This window comes from Lissotriton vulgaris, chromosome 3_1 (genome assembly GCF_964263255.1).
Source record: "Lissotriton vulgaris chromosome 3_1, aLisVul1.2, whole genome shotgun sequence".
NCBI classification, from domain to species: Eukaryota; Metazoa; Chordata; class Amphibia; order Caudata; family Salamandridae; genus Lissotriton; species Lissotriton vulgaris.
This window is the reverse complement of record NC_141689.1, coordinates 850,052,083-850,078,217: the sequence shown is the minus strand read 5'-3', so window position 1 is coordinate 850,078,217 and position 26,135 is coordinate 850,052,083. Positions and strand designations below refer to the sequence as shown.

Genomic DNA, 26,135 nt, shown 5'->3' with positions numbered 1-26,135 from the left:
GAGCAAAAGGGAAGCAACTGGCACGGGCTCCAGGCTGCAGCTGGTGGTACACGCCCGCACCGACGTAGGCGAGCATGAGGGGCGGCGACCGGCAGTTAAAAGGGGCCATGCTGCACACAAAGCCTGCCACAAGAAGACACACAGGCAAAGGGGCATCTCGGCCCCCCATGTAGGGCACCCGAGCACAATCCTTGGCCTCTGGCAATGTTGGTCCATCAGTCGGCATCAGCACCCCGCCAGGTCATAAAAAAAAACATGTGGTCTCAGCAAGTGTGCCCGGGCACAATCCTTAACCTGGCAACAGCCAGATAAAAGGTGCACAAAAGATTTTTGTTGGTGCATATCGTGGTGGCAGCACCCCGCCTTGGGCCAATGGAGAGGCACCAGCAAGCCGAGAGGCCAACACAAGGGATGGCAAAGAGCGGGAGCAAAGCTCAGCAGGAGGATCTTAACCACCTGCTGCAGAAGATCCGGACAGCATCGTAGGTCCACCGGAGCGACTGGCTGCAACCTCACATGCTGGAGGACACTGGGGAAGGGCCAAGCCACCAGCAGCAGCCCTTCTTTAATGTGCCTGTGGCCAAAAGACAAAGGAAGGCACCAGTCAAGCTAACAGACACAGCGGCTCCCAGGAAGGCTCCCCAGAAGAAGGCCCAGTCTGTAGCCAGCACGGTGGCGGCCGGACCTCATAGGGGGGACCACGACGGACACAACGGCATGTGGTGAGCATATCAGTGCAATTGTCAAGAATGCCTCAAAACTATGGCGCCGCTGTTATTACAAGGTTTAGGCATACAGGCAGGGGCAACAGAAGGACACACAGAAGGGCGGCAGGGAAGCGCGCAGAGAATAGGCGTGTTGGGAGCCCAAGCAGAGTAGGAAACCTTGGGGTTACCATGGCAACTGATAGACACAGGTCAGGCGCGCCAGCGACGCTTAGAGGAACAGGTCACGATGGGGGTGAAGAGTGAGATAGGATCACCCACAGCGGCATGGGGGAGCATGACCCCAGCAACCATCCCTCCCAACACTACAGCAGCACACAAATTATTCTCACGGCCATCACCTGGCCCAGCGTCACTAACCACCAGGGCCACAGGGCTAGCCAGCCTCATACCACTGGCGGTCAAGGAAAGAATTTGGAGGAAGAAATTCATTGATATATTTTTGTTACTGGAGATACAGTTAGAGGGGCTTGACTTGACCACCAGTTATAATAAGGATGAGGATACAAGGGGAAGGAGGAAAGAGTGTAAGAAGATGAATTTTGATAACTGGTTAGACACATTCTGGATAATGGCATGCATATTAGTGGAGAAATTCCCGCGCTGCGCAGCTGACTTATGGCTGTATGAAGCCAATGTACATAATGCGCAGAGACAATTCCCGGGCGATGCTTGGTTGGAGTATGATGAAGGGTTCAGGTTAAAAATGCAAAAACACCTGGAAATGTAGTGGAATAAGGAGCATGTTTCTGACTTCATTCACAAAATGATGGTGGCTAGGGAGGCCAAGTCATGGGTGGGGAGAAATGAGCAGTCCTTTCGGGGGTCTTTTGACAAGGCAGGGCTAGACTCGGTCTCCGGGACATCCAGGCTCCCTCCAGAGAACGTGGAGGATTTCAGGTAAATAATTAGGAGCCTTGGGGGACCTCAAGAGACTCGTGAGCAAGCTTAATATTGCTGCCAGGGTAATCCCACAGGCAGGGCATTCGCCAAACGTTTGACCCAATTACCAAGTGGGCTCACACATAAGCATCAGCACGTCAGGCTCGGGCGGAAGTCAAGAAAGACCTAATGATGTGGGATACATTCCTTTCAGACTTCAATGGGTTACTGATCTGGAGGGAAAGCTGGGTAACTAGCAAACAGATTGCGCTGTACACAGACGTGTCCGGCAGCACTGGTTTTGGGGCTATCCTGGGCAAGAAATGGTGTGCAGGGCAGTGGCCGGACAGCTGGCACAGGGCAGGCATAACCAGCAACATCACCTTCTTGGAACTACTTCCCATCATAGTCGCACTCACAGTCTGAAAACAGCAACTGCCGAACATGAAGCTGACACTATGGTCCGATAACAAAGGGGTAGTACAGGCGATTAACACGCAAACAGCCAGGTGCCCAGATACACTTTGATTAATGCGCAGATTGGTTACCTTGCCGCTGGAAGGCAACATAGACCTGAGAGCACACCACGTACCGAGGGTGGACAACGAAGTGGCAGACACCCAGGACATGGATGGAGAAGTTCAGGGAGTTGGCACCTTGCGCAGAGTAGGACATGACCCCCTTCCCAGGCCAGCTGTGGGACCTGGCTTGGTGGATTTATCTGAGATGGTCGACTAAGCCCTTACCCCGGAAGCTGCTAGGAGATACAAAACATACGTCTGCACGATAATGCGGGTAGGACGCATACAGTCTGGGTAACATGGTGGCCACAGGCAGAGCAGCAGAGCAATTCATACACTGAGAATTTACCTCTCAGAAATCCTGCTCATGGACACAAGCACACCTGGCCGCATTGGCATACTATGCCAAGCTAGAGACCGGGATGGACCCCGTGGCTATGCACTACATCGAGGTGGCAATGAAGGGTTGGAAGTGCACAGAAGGCGCAAGGAGGGACAACAGGGGCCTAATATACAACACTAAGCTGGGCGCGTTGTTAGGAACACTACAGGTCATCATGAAGGACGACTTTGAGCACCTCCTGTTTAGGGCAGCATTTTTCACTGCTTTCTCCTGGGCTTTCCGCATTAGCGAGTTAGTTGCACCTTCAAGGGCAGGTCCAGCAACACGCTGCCTACAGGGGAATGGAGATCCCACTGAGGCAATTTAAGACAGATCAAACCGGCAGAGGGGCGGTAGTGAGGCTGCAATGCATTGAGGACCAGAACTGCTGCGCGGTGTGCTGACTGCTCACCTTCATGACATTGCGGCCAGCTGGTGAAGGGCCCCTATTCAAGCACAAAAACGGTACACACCTTAGCAGATTCCAGTTCACCGCAGTCATGCACCTCTCACTCAGTAAAGCGGGGCTGCCACCGTCAGGTTTCGGGTCCCATTCATTCAGGATGGGGGCCACCAGGACGGCCGCACAACATGGCATGGCCGAGGCTGGAATACAGGCCGTGGGGAGATGGTGGTCACGGGCATACCGGACCTACGTAAGGCCCCAGCTGCAATAAACCACAGAGCCTGCTGAGGATGGGGAGGGGAGGTGTGTTTGTTCACAACCAAGGAGCAGAGGGACATGTTATCCTTACCCCGGCAGGATGGAGACCAAGCTGGGTGTGGGTGGTGGGCCACTCGTTCACAACGCAGATGCAAGCCTGGTGGCGGCAGAAGGGATTCAAGCAGGAAGGATGGCCAGTGGACACCTGCATACAGTGGTTTGGCCAACCTGGAATGAAATGGGAACAGCTAACGGCGACCCTCCCAAAGCTACAGGCAGAGACGGCATGGCACTCGGATATTTTGATCATGCATCTGGGGGGAACGACTTGGCCAGGTGAGGAAGGAGAGATCTTCTGCAGGACATAGAGCGAGACCTATTGGAAGCAGGCAAGGTCTTTGGGTGCACCACCACCATTTGGTCAAAGGTGATCAGCAGAAGGGAATGACATGGGGCCTAATTGCAGAAAGTGGTTGAGAACTCCCGGAAAAAGCTGAACCTCACGGTGAGCAAATTTTGCAGAACCAGCAGCTTTGAAACAGTTAGGCACGGGCTCATCCACATGGGTTGCCCCGAGTTCTATGCAAAAGATGGGGTGCATCTGTCGGAGCAGGGCATGGGATTCTTTTGGAACAACCTATGGGGCGCGATGGCTTTAGCAGGTTGTAGATGAAATACCCTAGGATGGAAGGAAGGGGGAACCACAGGAAGACGTAAGCCTCCCTGACAGTGTGGCGAGAAACTACGGGGTATAATGGTTGGTACAGAGGCACAATGGAGGGTGGTGTGCCGGAATAGGATCACTCACCTTGGGATGCTATACGGCTGGGTGAGTTGGCCTACCACAAGGGGGTAGCAAACTGAGATGGCACTCACTGCTCAGTCCCCGCCAGATGACAGGGCACAACAAGAGTCGGACAAGGTAGTCAGTTGTGGCCTAACACCGGGACAGAAGCTACACTCCCCGCGCAAAGAGAAAGAAAACCCAACCAAACAACCCCTTGGGGCCCAAGAGACAATGCAATCTGCAAATAACCTATACAAACGAACTGTCAGGCAGACCTGCTATTGGGCGATGTGGATATGTTTTTTGCAAATGCAGTGTATGAAGAGATGCAAATAAGGCATGACGCATATATGACAGTTCACCAACAATGATTTATGGCATTATATGCAAAGGCATGCAATATATATACATGTATTCCAAATACAACTGCGGCCAAAAATGACTACCACAAGACAAGAGTGTATGTTGGCTGATTTATGATAAGAAATACAATGTTGGGAAGTTGGGGAGTGAGCAAAGTCCGGAGGTTAGTGCAGAGGCCGCCCCCGAAGGGGGCCTCGAGGGCCTGCGCCATAACCAATACCGAGCCCCCGGACAAAACCAGTTTGCGGCACCTAGCCAGTCCCCATAGCGGGAAAACGTCTGCATGGCCCCGCTGTGACCGCCTCAGAGGCGCTAGTCCCCCTGGCCGATGGGGGCCTGAGCACCATACAAACACCCCAATAGCGGACATCCAGGTACAAGGCGGGAAAGCGCTCTCGGGGGATATAAGCGCTGCTCCCCCAGGTAAGCTCCTATCTGTCTATCTGAATTTTGGTCCCACCCACACCTAAAGAACAGCTAAGTCGCAGTGCTGAGGTACAGGCAAGGTGTTGGTGAGAAACTACAGGGATAATGGTTGGTACGGAGGCACACCGGAGGACTAGTGTGCCGGAATTGGACCACTCACCTTGGGATGCCTTATGGCTGGGTGAGTTGGCCTAAGGGCGGTGTGTAGGACCACTCACTTTGGGATGCTTTACGGCTGGGTGAGTTGGCCTACCACAAGGGGGTAGGAAATGGAGATGGTTCCTGCTGCCCAGCCTCTGCCGGATGGCAGGGCACAACAAGAGTCGGACAAGATAGCGAGTTGTGGCCTAACTCTGGGACGGAAGCTACAAGCCCACGCACAGAGTAAGAAAACCCAACCAAACGAAGCAACAACCCTGTGGGGGCCAAGAGACAATGCAAGCTGCAAATAACCTACACAAACGAACTGTCAGGCTGACCTGCTATTCAGCGATGTACATATGTTTTATGCAAATGCAGTGTATGATGAGATACAAATAAGGCAATTACGCATATATGACAGTTCACCAAAAATTATTTATGGCATGATACACAAAGACATTCAATATATATACATATATATATATATATATATATATATATATATATATATATATATATATATATATATAGCGACAAAAACACAGGCGGCAGCCCCAGCTCAGTAATGAATCTGACTGCATTAAAACTAACTGAAAAGGAGACCAATATTTTAAGTCTAGGTTTGTCTTATTGCCCTCCATGTAACTTTAATTACGCAGACACTAGAATGGATGCCTTCCGCTTTGTGAGGAAATTAAAACTGAAAAAATATTTCAAAATGCAACCGGCAAGAAAGAAAAGATTGGGAGCAACAGAAATGGATTCTGTCACCTTGGAAGCAGGAGACAGAGAGGATTTTGACAAGATATGGGGATTGCAGGAGGAGACGAATCCCTCAGCAATGTTGCCTCTGGTAAGGTCGAGAGTTGATCAAATATCGGGGGCTACTCCTTTCAAACATAAATCAGTGTTTCTCCCTATAATGCCACATGATGATATTGATGTTTATCAAGATCTAATTACAAAGGACTTGAAACAGCTCTACATCACCACTAACAAAAAACGCAGAGTGATTAGTAATCTAAATCAGAGCTATAACACCCTTGTGAAAAAACTGGAATCGGACAATACTATTCTGGTCCGCCAAGCTGATAAGGGTGGTAATACAGTATTGTGGCCTCGCCAAATGTATATTGAGGAAGCGGAAAAACAATTAAAGGACCATTCATGTTACAGAAGGAGTAATTTGGGAGCAGTAAGGTTGGCATGGGAAGATCAAAAGGCCAAACTAGTTGCATGGAAATGTGGCAATTTAATAACTAAAGAGGAACTGGGGTATTTAAAGAAGGAATTCCCGGTTATCCCTTCCTTTTACTTGCTCCCAAAAGTTCAGAGGAACACTCAAATCCCCCCTGGGAGACCCATAATCTCAGCGATTGATAGTTCCACGGAAAATATGTCAACCTATATTGACTATTTTTTACAGGACAGTGTTAAAAATCTGGACTCTTATGTACAGGACTCTTCTGATTTTGTCAGAAAATTGGGCAATTTTGTTTGGAATGAAGACTGTGTACTCATGAGTTTAGATGTCACATCCTTATACACGTCTATACGTCATTCGGACCGTATTAGGGCAGTGAATTATTTTCTAAATAGGAGATCCATCAATTTTTCTGCTCATAATTCCATGTTAACTGCCATGATTAAGATTTGTCTGGAGCAAAATTATTTTTTGTTCAACAGTCAGGTGTATCAGCAGGTCAGAGGGGTAGCTATGGGGGCCTGTTTTTCTCCCAGCCTAGCGTGCTTGCACATGGGCTGGTGGGAGGAGCAGGTCCTCATGGTGCAGCATCAGGCCATTATGAGGGGGCATGTGCCAGTCTATCTTAGATACATAGACGACCTCTTCTTTATCTGGCAGGGTACTATGCTTGAAGCCCAGGAATTTGTAAAGGAATTGAATTGCAATGATCTGAATTTAGAATGTACTTCTACCATGAGTAAAACGCAGCTTTGTTTCCTCCACGCGGCAAGCCAACACCCGCATCACTTAATACATAGCATCCCCTTCGGGGAGATGCTACGTATTAAAAGAATTTGCAGTGATGACGGAGAATGCCTAAGAGCCATGGATGAAAACAGATTGCGTTTCTTGGCTCGTGGTTATTCAGCAAGAACCATCGCCAGGGCCATGGAGTGTGCCAATAACATGACAAGGGCACAGGTTCTGGCGCCCAAACCGAAATGTGATTCTGTTTAAAATGAAACTCCCAAAGACAGTTCAATGGTAGTGGTTACATATAACCAACAACACAATGAGATCAGACGGATTTTCAGCCGTAACTGGAACCTGGTGACGGGGGATCCCGTCATTGGGGGTTCAGTGGGCAGAAGGCCAGAATTTTCTTTCAGAAAATCCACCTCTATGTCAGATAGGCTGGTGAAGAATCACTTGGAACTTCCAATATCAAAAACCTTCTTGAATTTGAAAAAAGGTTTTGTAAAATGTTCCAGCTGTAAGGCCTGCAAGAACGGATGCAACAAAACACGCTATAGCATTCCTTTCAAGGAAGAACCTGTATTAATAACCAAACAGTTATCCTGTAACGTTTACATGCTGCAGTGCCCCTGTGAACTTAGGTATGTAGGGAGTTCCCGGCTTCCGGTTCACAGGAGAATACTGCAGCACTTAAGGGCAATCTCTAACAACGAGCAATCCTACCCGGTGGCACGTCATTTTCAGGCGGTGCATGGGAGTGATCCCAAGCACCTCACCTATTTTGTTATAGATTGTGTGCCACCCCTTAAAAGAGGTGGGAATAGGGATGGGCTACTCAGGGTCCTTGAGACTCGGTACATTTTGGAACTTAATAGTCGTACCCCTGGAGGTCTTAACGCCAGTGAGGACTTATACACCTGTCTATAGTTCATATGATCTGTGGCTGTACCCGACTCTCAAATGATTATTCTGTTTGGTAATTGCATAACACTGTTTTGGAAAATCGGAAAAGGAAAAATAATAAGTCAATAGAATTGTTTTGCATTTCCGGTTAGAGCTGTGTGTTAACATCTGTCAGTTTAATGAACTCAAAAGGGAGGGGCTCTTCCCTTTTTAAACATTTAGATATAATTAATTTGCACTCAACACTTTGGATATTCTTTTTCCACTTTTGCGATGATGGCTGCTCCTTGTTGTATTATGGGAATCTAATGATATAAATTGTGTATGTTTACATAGGATTCTGTTTACATATAGCACTTGACACTTTATTGGAAATTCCCACTTGGGATATATTTTCTAAATGTGGTTTCTAGAAGGGTCAGGAAACAAAGCTCTGGATTAATTTTTGTATTTAACATCTGACTTTTATGATTTACGTATTTATATATTTATATGTATATAGTCATGAAGTTTTTGTACATACTTATTTATCTGCGCATTTGCACATATATGTATATACTTCTATTTATTTACCCACTGTGGGTTGTATTTAAGACAGAGTGGGGCTGTACATTAATGTTATAGTCCTTTGTTTGTTTCAATGTACCCTTTTGTAAGCACTTTTTGAATACGGTGGTCAAAACTTAGTCCACCCTTTGTGTCATTGTAAATGAGGATAAATTCCCATGCAACTTTGCGATCACATCATGTGATCAAGACAGTGGATACTGTCGAAACGCGTAATGGCGGGCATGCTGAGCGAGATTGAGCTTCAATAAACACACTTGTTTGGCACCATTCCTGGGTTCCTCTCTTCGTTTGTCCAGGGCTGCGCGATATCTGGCAGCGTTGGAGTTTGAGACGATTCTTTCCTTGATATATATATATATATATATATATATATATATATATATATATATGTGTGTATTCCTAATAAAACTGCGGCCAACAAATGACCACCACAAGGCAAGTTGGGGAGTGGGCAAAGTGCGGGGGTTAGACATGCTTGCTCGTTGTACTTACTTACTCCTCACAGTATGGGAGTGGTATAACAAAATGTGCCAAAGCTCCCTTGGTTCCCAGTCTGGCTGCGATCCCCATCACCAAGGGTAGTACAGGACTGGCTGCACAGTTTGAGCAAGTGCTTAATTTATAAAATAAATGAGTCCCACAGCTCTCGTCAGTGGGTCACTGCTGCGTGCACCACCAATGGCCCCTACCAATTCAACACAACTACTAGCCATCACACACTTGCAAGTGTGACAAACCAGACTACTCCAGGCCCCTTATTAGAATAGTTTGGGTGGCAGGTATGAGTCATTTTGAAAGTATGTTGAATTGATAAACAACTGTAGTTATGATGTTCTCTAAATTACACACACAGTGCCACCATGTGACAGACTGTCATTAGTGTCGGTGTTGCCAAATAAGTGCTGGTGCCTAGCACTGGCTCAATTTAAGCACTGAGCGTAGCTGGTTTCACTTCCCCCCCCTACACCGGATCGCCCACATGAAACCTGACGCAGGTTTCATGTGGCGCAGGGCTTTACAACGTGACGCATCTCCCTAGATGCGTCACATTGTAAATAGGATGCAACGTGGCGCATGGTTTACTCCGCCGCTGCGTCACAGAAGTGACGCAACACCAGCGCAAATGAGGCGCAAGGGGCTTGTAAATCTGCCCCAGGGTACTTAAATATAGGAATGGCTGGGACATGTCATAGTTGCTTGCATGCACCTATGCCAATTTTATTGCCCCATGGCGAGTATTAAAACTGCCGTGCTGTTAAATTCTCTAAGTGATGACAGCTGATGCTACATTGAAGGCTAGGCCTGAGTGTCATTATCTGTCACTAGCAGCACAGATTTTGATTTTTTCTATCAGTTTGACTTTTTTTCAGGGTGAATTGTTACCCAGTTTAATGATATTATAGTGGTATCTAAATGCATTTGATACTTCATTTGTCCTGGATCCCTGGTGCTATGTAAGTACAGTGTGTTCCTTTAGGGCAATAGGGAGAGCATTCCATGCTATTGCACATTGTGCTCATGGTAGTGATTTATGAACCTTATTGCTTTTCAGCAAATTCTTTAACGAAATTAGCTTTAAAATTATTTTTTTGCCCCTCTTTTTTTCTAACTTTTATCAGGGGAAGAACCACCCTAACCAGCCCATATATCAGTACAGCCCACTTGCTCTGTTCATTCACTAGGTCCAACTCACCTCCAACATTTCTGCCCAACGACTTTGAAAAGTCACCAGCCGCCACAGGTGATCCGCCAAACTGTAAACCAGGCCCTCAATCATGTCTACATGCAGTTGCATTTTATTAATCTCTTTGTGTCCATGAAAAAAAAACATTATTTTAAAATACAGACATATATAGTAAGCTAGTATTTGTTCTATTGAGGGCAAATACACGCTGTATCCCACTTTGAGTATAGTATCATTTGATTTGCAGAGTTGCATTATGAGAAATATAAAACCAAAGCGTTAAAATAGCCTTTATGCTGCCACTACAGGACCATTCAAATGAATGATACGAATGAAAAAGTAATAGAAATAATCTTTTTGAATTCGCGCATTCAGCATGTTCAGGTAGTGAGGAGTGTTTTGTGGTAAATAGGACGATATGTAATGCATTTCTTTTGTTTATTGCATAATACGGACCATTACTTTCACTTCTCGCCCTGTATTATTAAGACCCGAACATTCCAGTGAGGCTACAGCACTACCGCTTCAAAAAAAGCCTCTAATTGATAATTCTATTCATTTCTCTTCTAGGCATAACATGAACTCTTTTTTAATCTAGCATTCTCTTTCATACGTTTATCAATTAATTTGAAAAAAAACATTTGAGATATTTTTGATCTGGTTCCAACATACCTTTGAAATCTATTGCTATGAATATTTCCCCAGCTGAATCTTCAATGTACAATTTCTTGAATGAATCAGCCTACTGGGAGAATAGTTCGTCCTTTGAGGTCCTCTTTGCACGGGTGTGCCTGCGTTTTTAATAGGGTACAGGCATTCCCTCATTTGTGTGGTACACAGACACTCTTGAAACGTGTCCCACTTCAGAGCCAACTCTCTTCTGCTCCTGCTCTCGTGTCTCTTTCAATTTCCCTTGTTAGGATTCGAATGCCTCACGCATGGTGCTGCCTGCATTCACCCCCCGCCAAGAGTTACCCAACTGAAGTATTCATGGTATTTTTGATTTTTAGAGCCCAACGTGGGTGACAATCAAGCGTGAGCCCCGATATTTTTTGTCTGTAAATGTATTGAAGACCCAGGGCAGGCCTCTTTTATTTGGAGGAAACCACCAAGTGTACCTTTAATTTCACATGGGACAGTTGTCCTTGTACCGATGATTCATAGAGGCTTAATGGTTGTGGGAGCATATCAATTTCGAATCTCTGGTAAAAGGTGTTCCCTTGTGGTGAGTAAAAAGCTCAGCAGCCGTGCTCCCCAAAATTCCAGTAAACCGCCATGACCAGGCCCTATGCTCACATCTTGAGTGTGTAATATGTGTCCCAGTATCAGGTGACTCATATAATAAATCTGAATAAACGGAGGCTGGATAATTAGATGAGGAAAGTGCATTGTAGACAGTCCTGAACCTTGTGTGAAGCACCAGCCATAATGAATTTGTGAACGTTTATGGAAATAGAGCTTCCTATAAAAAATATAACAGTAATCTTTCAGAAGTGGCCTACCAGGTTGTTAATTCTTGGCTGCTCCTATTTGGGTTAATGGAGAGTGTGTAGGTAAAGACAGCAGTTCATTTGCTATCACATGATAAACCATTCTGCCTGGGCCGTTGTCTCTCCGAAAGATATTACTCCAAAAAGCTGATGTCTTCAGGTGGGAGGATTTCACCTAAGTACTGAAAGTGTGTCCACCTGCTTCACCACAATTGAGTTGTGTGTGCTGCATCCAAAATTCAAGGTGTGACCATTGTTCATAGTCATAACCGAGGCTTAATTTACAAGCCCATTGCGCTGCCGGTGAATCACATTTTTAGATGCACCGGTGGCGCCGTGTGCCTGCTCATATTTACAAGACCACATAAAGTCACCCTGAGTGACTTTTCATGACCCTGTAAATATGGGCCCCTTTCATGCTTTACTCTGCATGAAAGGGGCGTTCCATGAGTGTTGCTTTGTGCTGCACACATAGCAGGAGCAAAACTCAATTTCTGCCCTTTTCTTTTGATGATTTTAGCGCACTGCAGCACAGCAGGAAGGCTTGCTGCTGTGCCATGCATAAAAATATAGTAAATGGGGCACCTAATCTGGAGGGGGTGTCACACGAGCAAAACCAAGTGCTGGAGTGTAACTCGCTATATTCCAAAATTGAGCCTGTTGATCTGTGCAATAACTTTCGGTGTCACTGTTTCCTGCAGCCACCACAGTTGGGATTCACAGACTCAGCCAGTGCTGTAGTTGATGTCTTTCGGAACCTGATCAAGTTCAAAAGCATTTTTTCATACTTTTTCCTCACCAATCAGTAGCCTCAATTCACAATCATTCTGTGAGCTGAGGGCATTATTTAGAGATTTGGCGGATGGTATATTTAATCAAATGTCGCAGGAATGTGGTCTGAAGCAGGGGCTGGACTGGCCTTTCATTTGACCATGTATTTCCCTGGTTGGCTGGAGCCGTTAGAGGCCGATTTCGAAATTGAAAGCCCAGGGCCATTGCATAGAAGGAGGAAAGGGCAAGATAGAGATTAAGGGCCATATGTAGGTGGCCAAATTTTGGTCGTTCGGCCGTTACCGACCGGTATTTGGAGTTTGAGATATAGGGGCCTTAAAAATTACAGATTCGGTAAATTTACCGATTCAGTTATTTACTGAATCGGTATTTACCGAATCTGTAATTTGAGATGTAGGTGGCACTGTAAACAGTGCCACAGGGCCTTAAGTTGTAGTTGGTGGTAAATAACGAATACCTGTGTGTATGCACATCTGTGCATGTTCACCTGTGCCATGTGACACACATGCCCCATAGGGCATGTATGTGTGTCACATGGCACACAAGCACTGATCAGGGGTGCAACAGGGTGTCAAAGTGACCCCCTGCCACCCTTGACTATTCGGTAATTGCCATTGATTCCTTTGGGCCTCAAGGCCCATAGGAATCAATGGCAATTACCGTATCTTTAAATACCGATTCGGTAATTATCGAATCCTAACAATTCGGTCATTTCTACAGAATATTTACCTACATAGCATTTACCGATTTGTAAATACTGAATCGGTAAAATTCGGTATTTACGAATCGTTAAATACCATTTACCTACATGAGGCCCTAAATGATCAGAGAATGAGAAGAGCATGAGGAGAAAAGAGAATTTAGACATAGGATGGTTGGAAAGAGAGGGTCTGTGCGAGGAGAGGAGGGAGTGAACCTGGTTTGAGGTTTTTTGCCAGGGCTGCTTTTGGCTCCCCAACGCCCTCGTCTGCAGTATGACAAGTGCCAAAGACTATAACTCACTTGTAATATTTTGCACAGGGCATTTGTGATGGACTATCCCATTCACTAAACCCTAAATAAGTCCCTATGTCTGTTATTCCTTTTGCAAATGGCAGACACAGCCAGGTAAACCAGATTAGGGCAGGATGACTGTTAGACTCGGCCCTTCCTGCAGAAGGATCACCCGACTTTTTGCCTTCACTCCTACTATTTTTGCTGAATTGGTTTTTCTTGGCCATAGAAGTCTGTTCGCGTTACCACTGCTAACAGTGCTAAAGTGATTATGCTCTCTCAATAAAACATGTTGAATTGGCTTATACCGACTGTCATACTTAATTTATATGTAAGTCCATAGTAAAGTGCCACTACCTATGCCAAGGGTCTGTCAATAAATTGCTGCTAGTCACCTTGCAGTACTGATTGGACTGCCCACTGAGTTAGCACTTTAAACATATCTCAGGCCTGCCATTGAAGCCTGGGTAAGAGCAGTTTTAAACTGCCATTTTGACTTGGCATAGTAACTCATTTGACATACCCAAACCTTTCTTTTTAATAAATATGTCACCGCTAAGGTAGCATAAATATGTCACCGCTAAGGTAGGCCCTGGACGGCCCCAAGGGCAGGGTCTAGTGTATTAAGAAAGTTGGACATGTATGTTTGATGTTTCCATATCCTGGTACCGGAAAACTCTTGAATCCATTTCTCCCTACTGCTTACCTCTCCCATAGGATGCATTGGATGTACCTCATTACAATGTATATGTGTAATCACCAATTGGGAAAAGGTGACCCCTTCATGTTTGGTGTCTTTGGAATTTTGATAAGAAATCCTAACTCATGGTGAATTCGAATTTGGATTAATTTCCCACCTTAGCCATTTGGAGCCTGTTACCTCACATCACTGGGTGTAGCTGACAGTTGGGCTTTGTGTATTCCTTCTAGATAGTCACACACAATAGAGAGCTTAGGAGTCCCTGGATGGTCTATCACTGGCAGGATGGGAGAAAGAGCTAGGCACAGCCCCACTTACTTGAACAGGCCTCCACCCAAAGGGCTGCATATCCTCTGAAATTAGCCTGGATCCAGGACAGGGAGGGATGTATGCATGGGTACTTTGAAGGGAATTTCAAGAAACTTCCCCCACATTCCAGAGGAAGGTTACCCTGTGTAAATATTGGACCTCAGACACCAGCTCTTCAGTACACTTCTGGACCTGTGGATACTCTGCCAGGAAGAAGGACTGCTGTGCTGTGAAAGGACTGCCACTCTGCTGGACTGCAGCTCTGCAGGAACTGCTGCCCTGCACTGCTGACATGCTCCCTGCCGCCCTTTTGCCTGTTTGAGAAGAGAAATTGACCTGCCACTTCACCCTTGAATTGGCAGCGGAATTAAAGTCAATTAATTTCAAGAAACATGGAAAAAATCATTTCTCCAGAAATGAATAGAGCACTTTAAATCAATTGGCCAAGATGTCCGCCTAACATTGCAACGAGCAGATAAAGGAGGAGCATTAGTTGTAATGGATTCAAATTTTTATACACAAAGTGTATTGAACCATCTCCAAGACAGTGATACATACTCAAAACTTGATCAAGACCCAACATCAACTTATCAAAAGGTACTTCAACAGATCTTGATTAAAGCACAGGAAATGGGCTTGATTGATGAAAACACGAAGAAATATTTATACACTACCTACCCGAGACATCCAAAGTTATACATGCTCCCAAAAATTCACAAAAGTTTGGAACATCCACCATTCCGTCCAATCATATCAGCATGTGGATCAATATCAGAGCCGATAGGGAGGTACTTAGATAACTTTTTACAACCGATAGTACAACAACAAGCAAGTTACATCCAAGACACAACAGCACTCTTGAACATATTACAGAACCTCAACACTGATCAAACATCAGAATGGTTACTATGTACCATTGACGTCACTGCCCTTTATACCTCAATACCTCATAAAGATGGCATGGAAGCCATTGAAGGGGCTTTACTTGAACATGAAACATCAAATGCTGATAAAGTTTTTCTGGTGGCACTCTTACAGTTTTCATTGCTACATAGCTATTTTGAATGGAACAATACATTTTATGCTCAAAACCACAGAACTTCAATGGGATTTACGGGTGGGCCCTCCTACGCCAAAATTGTCATGGCTAAACTGGAAAAGGACCATATTCTTGATAATGAGTCATAGACTGAAAATGTGGTCCTTTATAAAAGATACATAGATGAAATATTAGTCATATGGAATGGCAATATTACCACCCTGGTGAGAAACATTCATGCACAAAATAACACTCATGATCGAGTTAAATTCACTCATCAAATAGAAAGAAATTCCATTGCTTTTTTGGATGTGTTAATTGAAATGGAACCAAGAAAAATCAAGACAAGTGTATACACTAAGAAAACAGAAAGAAACAATACCCTATTTTTTCAAAGTTTTCATCAGAAATCATTAAAACACCATCTTTCATACTCTCAAATTCATAAGAATTAAACAAATAAAGTTGGATCCGACAGAATCAAATGCAATAATCAAAAAGTTCAGAGAGAAATTTGAAGAGAGAGGCTACCCTGATGAGATACTGGAAAAAGCCACTAAGAGACTTGAAACTTTGGACAGAACACAACTTTTACAAAAAACCACCTCTAATTCATCGAAAAAGACAGTTTTTGTCTTGAAATACTATACACAATTAGATCGTATCAAATCTATAATAATGAAACGCTGGTCTATTATCCACACTGAACCAGATTTCAAAGACTTATTCTCCACATATCCAACATTTGCAATGCAATGTTCCAATAATCTTCTAGAGTTATTGAAAAATAGAAAAATTCATGAAAAGAAAGATTACAAAGGCATGCAAACATGTATGAACTGCATACATTGCAATAACAGGCAAAAAATTCATTCATCTGATGCAAGGTTACACCATAGAACTAAAACACTCTAGCACCTGTGACACATCACATGTCATTTACGCACTGAAATGCCCTTGCGGCAAAATTTACGTCGGCAAGACTGAACAAAAAATAAAAATACGAGTAGGAGAACATAAAAGCAATATAAGGAACCGCAACATGAAATCGACTGTGGCATCTCACTGGCTTGAAGCCAGACACAATTTTGCTCAACTACGATTTACTATCCTTGAACAAGTGACTGTGAGGCAAGATATTGATTCATCCAAAGCATTGTCAAGATCGGAGTCTTACTGGACAAAAAAACTACACTCTTTACAACCGGAAAGGATGAATGGTAGAATTGAATTTAATTGTTTTTTATAGTCATAAATGAACTGAAGACTGTATTTAATCTTCTTTCCTGCTTCCAGATTGAAATTGATGACAATTAATGTACATGACTTTGAGATTCATTATGTTTACCAATTTTGGAGAAACATGTTTATCCATATATTTTTCATTCACAATTTATTTGTAAATTATTTTTACTGAATATTCTTTTTTCCTTCTTATCTTTGGAAACATACATTTAAATGAACATTTTCTCTTCACAATTTAACTTTATTAACCACGTGGGGCATTCACTTAACAAATTAGACACTCGAGTACACTAATAAGCACGGGCACCTTTAAGATGCACACTTAAACAGTGACGTGAGAACGCATGGAAGGTAGACTGCCGCAGCCGAGTAGCGTTTTTGCTGGAGCCAAGACAGAATGAGCGCAATCACGGAGCACTCTCCAGTAAGTGTATTAACATTATGAGACACGCGCCCAATCAAAAGTTTATTTTATAGCACGCATATTCACCATCACGATTGATAAAACCGTGTTCGGAAAAACTTTGGTATTTGTGCGATTAACAACACACGACTTTAACGTAATTGACTGCTCAACCTGCATGGACCGTTTTTTTCACTTCCGTCTCTTCACTATCGATAGAACTGCTTTTCAAGAACCTATACTCGATGATATAATCTTTTCACCTGCATAATATATGCTTGTAACAATATAAACCTTTTTACACCGCATGGAGTACTTCACTGTCACTATTTCATTTTATTGATTTTTTGCGGTTTTCTTGTTTGAATTTAGATTCGCTTTTTCTGGTATTCTTTGAAACATAATAAAGCATGTTTTAGAGCACAATTACTTTTAACCTCTTCATGTCCACACATGAAACTTGTTTATATTCACAAAAGAAGTGCTTTTATTGAAAGGCCTCCTGTATCTATTTTATTTCAGTTTTGTAATTAGACTCCTGAAGAAGAGTCAAAGATCGACCCGAATTGCATTGGGTTTGTGCTATAATGGGTTTGCGTTACAACGTGATTCATAAGTGTTTATAAACTTAATGGAATCGCCTAAGGAAAATATGAATCAAAACATACAAATTTGAACAACAACAAGACAATCAATGGATTTAAATTTTTTAACTGAATGGATTAATATCTAGAGGTATTAGTAACAGTGCTCCCACTAGCACGGAGAGATCCATCTCTCTGCACCCTTTCAAAAATAAACTTCACCCTTGAACCCATGACACCAGAGTAACTCCAAGGGTCAGAATGCTGGCCTCCTGATCTGAGCCTCAGTGACATAAAAGGCTCCCCAACATCTTGCACCAGTCCCTGGACCCACCTGAAGGGAGTTTCTGACCCCCAAGAGGTGTCCCTCAGGTCCTGGATCCTTGGTGTGGCTCAGTGAGATGTATTCAAGCTATTGGGCTCTTTCCATCGTGAACAGGTCCATTTACACCAAGACCTCGCTGCTCAAACCATGATTAAATGTGAAAGTCTGGTAGTCGCATCCTCGCACTACAGCATTGACCTCTACCGGGGAACTGGCAGTGAGAAGCTCCAGAAACATCAGCCAGCAATGCCTGACCTGCTCTTTATGTGAAGGTGACAGCCTCCCAAGATGCTCTCCCTGCTTCTCACACCCCTCCATGGTGAACAGGACTCTAGGTAATGATTAGTATGGTTTTGAGAAGGTAAACGTCAGAGGACTCAAACTGGTGACTGTAGCTGACTTGTGTTCCATTGTAGTCTGCCTGAAAGTGTGACTTTGACCCGGTCCAACATGACCATATATCCCGAGTTGGCCCTTTGTGTATTTTGGTTCAATATTCACTAAAATCTCTAAAAATTCATAACTCTAGTTTACTGATTGTTTTATTTGTTGTTTTGGTCTTGTTTTAATGTATTAAATCCTGCTCTATTTATCTAAACTGGTGTGAGATACTTTTGTGGTGTGTTTGCAGCTTTACTATTTGAAGTGTTGCACAAATACATTATGATTTGTATGTGGAGCCTGACTATTCTGTGCCCAGCTACTAGATGTTTAAGCACAGGTTAATTTAGGTAGGCTTGTGCCTCACTCTGAGAAGAATTGTAGTTGCTGCTCACAAAGGGTTGAACCCCCCTCAAACAGTAACCCAATTTCTCACAATGAACATCACTGTGACTTGGCCGCCAGTGGTGAGTGGACCATATTGTCACATACAGTGTCATGTTAGCGCTGGGATGCTTCCGGGTAACCATGCGCTCTACAAATCCCATTACATTACATTACATTACATTTAATTTGCTTACATACGTGTCTGGTGTTCCTCCATCTCACTTGCCCCTCTGAGATTCATCGGCTCCATATCAGGTTATTATTATTTATTTATTTATTACATTTATATGGCGCACAGCTACCCTGAGGGTTTCCCGGTGCCTTCGATCTATGTTATGTTACTAGAGAGAACAGGGGGACAATTATTGATCGAACAACCATGATTTAACTCCCTTATGGAAGCGGAGGTAACAGGGTTCTAACCGCAGTTGCAGCTGAAGTGAATTCCACAATACTGGTGCCATGTAGGCAAAAGAACGACCACCCAGTCGTGCTCTATTAACCTTGGGAACAATGAATTTAGCCTGGTGCATTGAGCGTAGGTTTCGTGAGGGCAAGTATTTCTGGGCAATCTTACATAAATACTCCGGGGCTGTTCCTGAGTTAATTTTGAACATGTAGCAGAGTGCCTTGAACTTTACTCTACTTGCCACTCAACCAAAGCCCACACATTGCTACAATAAATCAGTTAATTGTAACACAATGCTTCTGTATTATTTTAAACTTTGAAAATAAAAACAAACCTATATTTTGTTACTTTTGCAGAAAATATTTTTTTGTGTCCAGCTGTTTAATGCTTATGTGAGTACAAAAGACTGAGAGCAAACAATTTGTGCCAGAGGCTATTTAGAAATGTTGGTGTTCTTATTCTTTTTGACAGAAAACAAAAAGAATAACCTTGTTGGGACACATTCAGAAAGCTGCAGCTCAAGTAGAAAATCTACTCAAGTGGCAGCAAAATCAACTCAAGAAACAGCACCCTCTAGGATGTCATGTGGTGCCGTTTACACTGATTTTTCAGTGCAGAGCATGCTCCTGGCACAAAAATCAGGGCGCGCAGAGCAATCTGCCTAATTCCGCCCATATACGAAACTCTGCAGAGTTTTCATGTAATTCTGCAGAATTCCATGGATTGAACTACAAGGGTACCTCTCACCCCTATTTAAAAGGCACTGGGCTGGTTAGGTGTGTGTGTATATGCATGTGTACATATGTGTGTGGACTGCACATGTGAGTCTACTATTGTGCACAGCCCAGTATCTGCACACAGAAAGCTTGTTGCAAAAGAGACTCAAGATGAGGAAAATCAACACAAGAAGGCCCATAATATTGAAACACAACATTTGGCTGATTTTAATAATGTGATGACATACTGACAAAGCCAGTAAGCCTGCCTTATATATATGGACATCTCTTTTAATGAATTGCATTAGCAAAGTATAACAAATATTTATTGAAAGTGATGTGGTGACCCATTGACAAAGCCTGTAGGCCTGCTTTATTTAAAATGACTTCCCCTTATTGCATGATGGTGCATTTGATGAAGATGGGGAAAATTGGGATTATGGGGTTCAGGACCCACTACGGGTGAAATGTGATTTGAGGGTGCACCAAAGGTATTTCCATCTACCTGATATATACATTGGTAATTAAATGGGTAGTATTTAGTAGTGTGTGTGAAATACAAATCATTTTCCATTCAAATGAAAAACACTGACTAAGCAAACATTCATTGAGTTTTGTTGTTAGGATTACTAGCCACACCACCTGCCCAGGGAATGCCTTGGACTGCTTTGCTTCACTACCATAAGATAGTTAAGTGCTACAATAGGCTACTTGGTTCTCAGTAATAAAACAATTACGTACCTACTACTCGTGAAGGACTTAAATTCTTCTGAACGAAACATAGTGTCTTACACTAACTATCACTCTTATAGAGCAGTGATCTGCAAGCCACAATAAGGTAAAGAAGGACAGCGGTATCACATTAATATGTTTTTAAAATTAGTCTTTGGATTGGTATAACAATGAGAGCATCATTTCTTAATAATGCATAATATGAGATTAACATATTTACAAAAGGATTGACTCTTTCGCACTTTTCTACATTTCCATTCAAACAGAAACTACTTAGCTGCCTCAAACCTAAGTCTGGCTCTGGAAGTGGGCCATCACTTGAGTTTGAGGGCAGTTTATCATAACATGGAGGATTTCATTTCCTGGATCCAGAGGATGAATCATTTCTTGTTTCCCTGGTACTCTATATGTTTCTACAATGTTTGTTATGTTGAATAATTGTAGACTGTACATACCCCATTCCTTCTTGGCATACTGAATGACATCCTATCCACTTGACCATCCTGATGTGTATTCCAGGAGTGATTAATGTGTGAACAACCATGTTCTCAAGGAGTTCCTAAACTTAGCAAGACACAGATCATTCTTCAGGTCTAGCATTAAGGTGCTCCACAGCTCTGGTTCGATAGATATAAGTACAGACCCTGGGGACAGAAAGCATATCTGTGTAAGGGCCTGGAAGGATACATTTTCATTTGCTGTCACTTGAGGTTCATCTAACTATAAATTAAGCTAGCAATGTGCCCTATATACTATTATGGTGGTACCGTGTATAATCTTGTAACTGGGAAATTACATTTTCCGGAATTAATCATTGTGGTGCTTCCTTTTCAAAGAGGGGCTGTCTGTCCTTTATTTAAGGGATGGCTCCAACAAAGGCAAAAGAAAATTGGTTTGATCCACTGGAACAGACAACAATACTAGTTATATTGATTTTACTCTTGTTTACTGGATTCACCATTTACCTTTACTTTACCCAGGTAATTCTTCATGACCTCCTAATATTTGGCAGATTCAAAGAAAAACATTTCAACCTAGCCATCGTTCTTTAGAACTTTTGTTTAATTTTCGCTTTCTCTGCCTTAACAAAAACAAAAAAATAGAAATAACAACACCACAATTAACAAACATTTCAATTCAGATTATGCCTTAAAAACCAAAGAAAGACCAGTTAAGAAACCTTGTATGAAAATCTCTTTAAATCAGATAAACTACCCTAAAAGCTATAAAGGGTGTACCCTGCTCTCAGAACTTCTCATTTCTCCTGTTCATCCTTCTCCTTTTTCAGCGTGACTGCCAATTATCGAGCAGAGAGCATGAATATACCTTGATATCATAGCCAAAACATGGAGGACAAAAATATTGGCAGGTAAGTATGTATACATTTTCTACACCTATCTCCACTTATATGTACCTTGACACTAGAGTAGCATCTGCACAAACCCCTATATTAAGTGGGACAATCCCCTCCTCAAGGACTATACTAACCATCTCTGACATTTGCCCACCAGTAGGGGTCTGTGCCCTCTTGGGGCATTTGGCATCTCTCCTGATGTGCCCGTAAGTATTGCACTCATGGCATTTGAGAATAACTTCCTTAGAGCTTCTTTTAATGGAACCTATTCTTCTTTTAATTAGGTAAAACTCTCTATCAACCTTACTGTCTTCCACTTCCTTTGGGTCAGGTTGTGGGAAGACACACTCCTCCCTGCTATGGTAAAGGGCCTCACTCCTTTGGGAAAATGGCTTTCCTGTTGCTGATCTCAGGGTTTGAGGCCAGTCCATTTTCTTCCTCCATCTAAGTTAACCTCCTGAACATCAGGGTTGCTATCGTCCTCTTGCTCCTTTGGTGTGCTTTGCATTTTCTTAACCTTTTCAAAGGCTCTGAGGGATATCTGGAGATCCACATTGGTGGCCTTTTTCCCCACATTCAGTCACCTCTCCTTACAGAGCCTCTGCAGCTCCAGCTTGCTGAGGCTGTTAACATTGCTCAGATCCAACTCCATTGTAGCAAAAAAGATATGACAAAAAACCTAGATCTGGAAAAAGGAAAAAATAGTCAAATCAAAAACTAAGGAGAATTTTGAAAAATAAATCGAATTAGATGTCAGATTTTTGGGGTCATTTTAGGGCCAAATGTATGACCCGTTTTTTGCATGCGCAAACGGGTTTGAGACCCATTTGTGCATGCAAAAATCTGCAGGGCCATGTACAATTCCTAATTGCGACTCGCAATTTCCTGAATAGCGAGTCGCAATTAGGAAAGGGGTGTTCCCTTCCTAATTGCGTCCGCAAATCAATGTACACATTTTTTGTGAGCCCAATTACGGTCGCAAAACACTCGCAAATTACTACCCTCTTTAAGAGGGTGGTGATGCAGTCACAATTCACTTTGTGACTGTCTCCCAAATTTTCTTTGAGGGCAGGAGTGGTCCCAGGGACCACTTCTTGCCCTTAGAAAATGAAATGAAAACGTTTAATGCGTCACGTTTTCCTTTAAGGAAAACCGCTTGCATTAAAAAAAATTGCTTTATTTAAAAGCAGTACCAAACATGGTGGTCCTCTGAGCCCAGCAGGCCACCATACCTGAGAGGGCCTGTCATTCCGAACCCTAATAATAATTAGCCTCGCAATTTGCAACACCTTTGGGAATCGCAAAACGCGGTCAAAACACTGCTGTACATGCAAAATAGCCCCTCCCAAATTGCGAGTCACAAAAAACTTGCAATTTGCAAGGCACTATTTTGCGCATCGTAAATCTGGCCCTTAGTGTTACACAAGATCAGTGAGTGGCACTGTACAAATACAAGCACTGGATCCCACTACAGAGCACCAATGTAATAAAAGGGAATATTGCTTGAGGGGGGTGAAAACCCTTCTCAACTATCAAGCCCAATCCTTTTCAGGATGAACCACAAAAGCCACTAAATTAACTTGGCATAAAAGCAGCCAGGCTTAAGTTAGAGGCAATGTTTATAATATTTTTGCAGCACTTAAATAGTAATAAATTGAAAATCCAACACAAGAAACATTTTGAACCAACTCAGAGAACAAAGTAAATTTTTGTGAATAAAATGACACCAAAACAGACTAAATCCAATCAGCGGAAGAAGAGTGTTGATTTTTAAAGATTTTAGTGCAAAAATGCACCTAAAAGATTTAAGAGCCAACTGCAGGAATCTGGGCATGCAAGACCGGGACATAGTAAAAAGGTAAGGAAAACCACAATGGAGCATGGGTCAGGATTGGGCCCAGCCTCAACTGACCTTCAGACTTACAAGAAAGTTTGAAGATAAGTTCCTGAGAAGGTAGAATTCAATGTAGCAAAGTAGCAGATGGTGTCCAAGGAGAAGGCTTCATCGACTGGGAACTGCTGGACGGTGTCCCAGGGAAGATTTTCGCCTTTGGATTTTGTCACTTTTATGGAAGTCCGAAATCTCCAGTGGGATGAATCTGAAGGCTGTTGCCAATGTGGGGCTCCACAAGACCATATATTTTCATTGAGAGGTCTGGCTGAGCAAGATTTGCTGTTGTAGAGAAAAACATACTGGGCCAACCAGCAATGCACCTTGAGTGGATTGATGGGCTGCTAAATGCCAGTCTTCTGTCATTTCTCAGGACACGTTTTGGTGGAAGATTTTCTAAGTCCCAAGTTTTAGAGTTAGTCAGGAGCAGCATGTCTAACACCATTTCCAAGGGTCCAGGACCTGGGAGGAAACACGTGGGGGGTTAGGACTCACTCCAGCACAGGTTAGGTACAGGTTTCCAGGTCTCTGGAGATTGTTATGCCCCTGTAGCTCACAAAGGCGGCCAGCCAACTAGCTCTTGGAGTCAATTTCTGGTGGTAAATGGCTCAAAGATATGATGCTTTTTCAAGCAACAAGTCAGGACTTAGAGCAGCAGGGAATCCTGTGGTAGTAGCATGGTAGCCCTCAGGGGATTCATGCATTCTTCTGGAGTCTTCCACTAGTCAAAGAGTGTGCTGACATTGTGTTCTGAGGGTCAAATATTTATTCCTGGTGCCAGCCTTTGAATTAGGCAAACATTCTGACCTACCCCTATTTTTGATTCTAGAAAGCTCTTCCCTTTCTCTCTTGCTTCAAGAAGCCTGGTGTGATAAAAGACAGGTTTCAGTTCCTTTTTTGTGTATTAGAGGCAAGCCCTTTGAAGTGTAAGTGGGACTGTGAACAGCTCCGCCCCAGCCTTCTAGGCACGATGACCCATCCTGCAAACTCCCAGTCCCTCTTGTCGCACCCCCTTGCAGGAATACACAAACCTCAACAGCTGTGCGATTCACAGTCACATGACCTAGGACACTGGCAGAGGCACCAAAAATGACAGCAGAAGTCACAGTAATGGACTACATTGCAGTCGCGAGCACCACAGCTGACAAGTTGCTGATCTATAGCCAGGACCAGAGCGCCTGGAGGCTGTGCAAGAAAACAGATGACGGTTCAGTTTGTTGGAGGCCTTCGAGTGAGTTTCCAGGAAATATATATAAAGGAGAAGGAATTATACAAGCAAGCCCTGATCACGTCTGGCAGTGTTTAAATCCAGAACCTGGTGGATTAAGAACCAAATTGGATAAAAACATCCAGAATTTCGAAGTTATTGAAGCGGTTGCTGAGAATGTATCAGTTTGCAGAACTGTAACACCATCAGCTGCCATGAAGATAATTTCTCCAAGAGATTTTGTGGACGTGGTTTTAGTTAAACAGTATTAAAATGGAACTTTAACATTGAATGCTACTAATGTACAACATTTAGACTGTCCCCCTCAACTAGGCTTTGTGAGAGGATGTAACCATCCATGTGGTTGCTTTTTTATTTCTATTCCAAGAGAACCAAGACAAACATAACTCTTGAGATTCTTCCAGATGGATGTCACTGGATACCTTCCTCAGTCTGTAGTTGATTCCTTCTTTCCTTATACTATGTATCAATTTTATTGTAATCTTAAAAAAGCTGTGAAAATGCTGGAATTCTGACACCACATCAACTGAACGGTGTGCATCACTTCACCGAAGCTTCGGTGGATTTGGCATGATGGAGACAGTTTATAAACAGTGAATAATATCCCACCAGCAGGACTGTGACAAAAAGGAACAGATTATATTGCTTGTTTTATATTTTTAATGAAGGGAGAGATGCAACTTCACTTCATCGTGGCCAGTTAAATTGGGCTATATGTTCCTTATTCCATCTACTATTCTGAATTTTGCACATACATTATTTGTGTTTTGTCATCATGTCATAAGGTATTATCTGAGAATAACTGTAAACTGTGGACTGTAGGCTACATTGAAGTATTGCACTTCTACTTATTCTTGATTAACTGTTTTCATTCTGTCAGATGTCCTTGCATTTACAACATATGACTTTTTAAAGAAGTGCTTATTCTGTGAAAACTTGTGCACTGAATACCAACAAATAGCTGTTAATATTTTAATTTAGTTATACTCTTATGCAATCAATGCAAAAGAAAACGGGATCTTGTTAAAAAATAAGTGACCAGGACTGGGTCATTGTTTCTCTGTGTATCTGACTGTATTAAATTTAAAGTTGCAACCGCACCAAAAACAAGATTAGGGCAGGAAAATGTAACCTTTCTGCAAGTGCCATTTTCAGAATTGTGACTTA

The 26,135-nt window shown here is 43.2% G+C and overlaps 1 pseudogene; it reads left to right on the top strand.

Annotated features, from left to right (window-relative positions):
• Nucleotides 1-24,850: 24,850 nt before the first annotated feature.
• Nucleotides 24,851-25,483, top strand: LOC147727111 (stAR-related lipid transfer protein 5 pseudogene; annotated as a pseudogene).
• Nucleotides 25,484-26,135: the final 652 nt, after the last annotated feature.